The sequence below is a fragment of the Primulina eburnea genome, chromosome 11 (genome assembly GCF_022965805.1).
Source record: "Primulina eburnea isolate SZY01 chromosome 11, ASM2296580v1, whole genome shotgun sequence".
Classification (NCBI taxonomy): Eukaryota; Viridiplantae; Streptophyta; class Magnoliopsida; order Lamiales; family Gesneriaceae; genus Primulina; species Primulina eburnea.
In genome coordinates this window covers 29,321,367-29,325,608 of record NC_133111.1, presented here as the reverse complement: position 1 = coordinate 29,325,608, position 4,242 = coordinate 29,321,367, and positions in this window count along the sequence as shown.

The following is a 4,242-nucleotide window of genomic DNA, read 5'->3' as shown; positions in this document are numbered from 1 at the left end:
CAATAATAGGCAAACTCTGAAGGACACTTAAAGGGCCAACAAAGTCCGATAAGTCAGAACATATTTGTTTCACTACAAGAAGAATGGACATAAGAAATTATCTGGGCCAGAAATGTTTTGGAAATGATAAGTGAATGTCCAAAGTAAACATTATTTCGACAACAAACAAAAGAAAATTATATGATCCAAATCCCACACAAATGTGACATGCTAGACTAGGTCACATTTCCAAAAGAATGATGCACAAGCTAGTAGGAGAAGATATGTTTGACTTGTGAGATATAAATTCTCTACCTACTTGTAAGTACTGTCTAAAAAGGAAAATAACCAAGACTCCATTCAATGGAAACGTGGAGCGTGGGCATGGTCTACTGGATTTGATCCACACAGACGTTTGTGGCCCGCTAAGTGTTAGCACAAAATATGGGCAATCCTACTTTATTACCTTTACTGATGACCATTCGAGGTACGAGTATGTTTATTTGATGAAACACAAATCTGAAGCATTTGAAAAGTTCAAAGAATTCAGATCTGAAGTAGAAAACCAACTAGAAATAATTATGAAGACACTTCGAACGAGAATGAGATTCTCTCACAGTGGACTCCACCAGCAACACCACATTTGAATGGTGTTTCTGAACGTCGTAATCGAACCTTGATGGACATGGTTCGATCCATGATGGAATTCACTGAATTTCCTACATCGTTTTGGTGCTTTACGCTTGAAACTGTGGCAATGTTGTTAAATAATGTTCATACAATAGCAGTGGATAAAACACCATATGAGATATGGATGGGAAAAACTCCCAAATATTCTTACTTGAGAATATGGGGATGTCCTGCTTACGTGAAGCAGACAGTGGGAGACAATTTGGATAGTAGATCCACTTGGTAGGATATCCAAAGAATTCTGTTGGATATTATTTCTATCATCCCAATGAAGCAAAAGTGTTTGTTTCAGGAGATGTCACCTTCCTAGAGAAGGAGTTTCTATTAGATAGAAAATTTCTCATGATAGAACTTATAGAACTTGAAGAAATTCAAGAAACTCCTTCAACTGTAGAAGTTGAACCTAATCCCCAACAACCAGTATTTCAAGTGCACGCACCTAGAAGGTCTGATAGGGTTATTAGACCACCTGCAAGATATAAACTTCTTCATGAACAAGGATATGATGAGCCTTGTGTTGGATGTGATCTAATTAACTTCAAAGAATCAAAATCTGATACTGATTCTACCAAATGGCTTGAAGCCATGCAGTCTGAAATGGACTTTATATATTCAAACCAATTATGGACATTGGTGGATCCACCTGAGAGAATCGTTCCCATATAATGCAAATGGATCTACAAAAGAAAGCTTGGGGCGAATAGGAAGGTATTGAACTTCAAAACATGATTGATTGTACATGATTATACTAAAAGCAAGGAATTGACCATGAGGAAACTTTTTCACCAATTGCTACGTTTAAGTCCATTAGAATACTACTAGCCATAGCAGCATGTTATGACTATGAGATAAGGCAAATGGATGTAAAGACTGCATTCCTCAATGGAGACATCAAAGAAGAAATTTATATGTCTCAACCTGAGGGATACACATCAGTGGGAAGTGAGCTTAAGGTATGCAAACTTCAGACATCAATATATGGTCTCAAGCAGGCGTCAAGGAGTTGGAACATCAGATTTGATAGCACTATCAAGGAATTTGGTTTTGCCAAGAATCCTAAGGAACCATCCGTGTACAAGAAAGTTAGTGGGAGTGCAGTGACATTGTTGCATCTGCTGCAGCCAAAGAGGCAGTTTGGATGAGGAATTTTGTCCAAGAATTGGGTGTTATTCCTAATGGAGTTGATCCAGTCCAGTGTACTGCGACAACACTGGTGTCGTTGCGCAAGCAAAGGAACCAAGGTCTCATCAGTGATCCAAACATGTACTGAGGAAATTACACATCATCAAGGAGATTGTGGGAAGATGAGATATATCAGTTGAAAGAGTCCCCTCTGCAGATAATATTGTTGATCCACTTACAAAGACCTTGCCAGGACCATTGTTTCAGAATCATCGCGAAGCAATGGGATTAAAGTTTATGGGTAGTTGGCTCTAGGCCAAGTGGGAGATTGTTAGAGTAGATGTCCGGTAAGCCAACTGTTGGCTAGAGAATTTATTGACTCAGTTGTAATAAACAATCTTTATTTTAATATAATTAATTATTTCATGGTTTGTTATTTCTTTATCTGTATACTCGTGTGAAAAACATAATAAAGACCTTGATTATAATTTAATACAAATTAATCGTAATTCGATGTTGAAACTCATTTGTAAACATTGTATGATCTAAATTTGTTCCTAGTCGATTCAGCCGCCTAAAACGTGGATAAAGGTTGCTTGAGCTCGAGACTAGCATTTGTGATGTTGTGTACCGCGTTTATTGGTAAGGGCAAAGAGATGTCCGAACATACAGATGGGTAGTCATATGATGATTACACCGAACCACCCTCTCTCGAACTTTCCAAGTGGTTATCATTAATCGAGAGAATAAATATGTGGTTATGATTGTACATCATTAGTCCTTACGACCCGAGACAAAACTGAGGCTCTATATGCTTGGGCTATGCTTTGACTCGTTTACCCACTCTAGGAGAGTCATCAGATGGCGAGATTGGGTACAGTTGCAACACATGTAGGAGCCACTAGTGCATTGTAGTCTGGAATTCACCGCTCATCTACGGGTGTGGATATCCTATGTGATCTGATGAAATAATAGTGTGTGGAATCTCTGGCCAGAGTATGAGATGTACGTTAAAGAAGGAGTTCTTCAAATGTACATGTGATGCCACTATTTATTCTCAAATACTCGATGAACCAATGGTTGCAGATTTGATCGGGATATATGAGATGAAGGGAATGTACTGTACTCTAATCATAACCGACTAGTTCTTGTAGGCACTATAAGTGATACATAGGGGGTCATGGGGCGATGCTACTATACGCTCTTACTATGATTCGATGGGTTTAATAAAAAATATATGATTTCTGACATTCTAATGATCAATTGTTGATACATAGAATGGGGAAAATTAGGGTAAGTCCGAATAAAGAATTATGTCCTGAGCTGTATCCTTGAACCATTGAGGGTCACACAAGTACTGGAGTATTTTGTCCCCGTTGAGATAATAAATTCAAGGAGTTTAATTTATAGAAAACATTGAGATAATATATTCAAGTAGTTGAATTTATATTTAAAGATATGATATAGTAAATTCAAGGAGTTGAATTTTTTGTAATTAAATTTTGAGAGAATAAATTCAAGGAATTGAATTTATTATATTTAAAATTTGGAGAGAATAAATTCAAAGTTGTCATTGTTAAGTCCAAGACCGAAGTGGGCCTGTACAACTGTTTGTATTGATTAAATTCTTTTTGTGAATATCCTATCTTCGAAATAGAAGGGGTGACGTTGAAGTGATTGAAATCTCCGAACATCCGTAAAATCTTGTGTGTTCTCATTTCAGTTTTTATTCTTTCTATCAGTCAGTTTATTTCCGCACTATTACTGTTAACTTATTGATATCGACTGAAAAGATTCCCGAGTTTCAGTTTATCACTACTCATCAATATTCGAAAAGGTTGTGAAAATCATCAGTGTTTATTCAACCCTCCCTCCCCTGTCTAAACATTCTTTCACCCCTTAACTGATCCTATCAATTTTTCTTTTTATCATAACCATATTCCATATCATCATATACGTATACGTTTTCTTTTTTTTTGAATTTGGATCATTAATTGGACTTTCGTATTAGCTGTAAGTCGGTGGATCCATCTACATGTAACCACAGTACTGGGCGGCGGGGATATCAGTGACACTCTCACCCATCAACTTAGCCTTGGCCTTACGTATTGTATCATCATTTCATCGTATTAGTTACAATTACTTCACTTCCTTCAACATTTCATATTTTCATCACTTTATAAAATTCATATATATAATAATCATTTTTTTAAACCAAACATACAACACATCTTATAGCATTAACGTTTCATTATTAAATTTCATAAACATTTAAAAAAGATTTTTTAAAAATATTTTACAACATTCAGGGCACTGCCAGGACGTCTACTATTTTTCAGGTGTAAAATGACTGTTTTACCCCTAGAAGCATAATTTTTTGTATTTAACCCTAGACCTTGAAACGACGTCCCAAATCATTCCAAAGTTAAAATATAACCTTAAACACTCCCA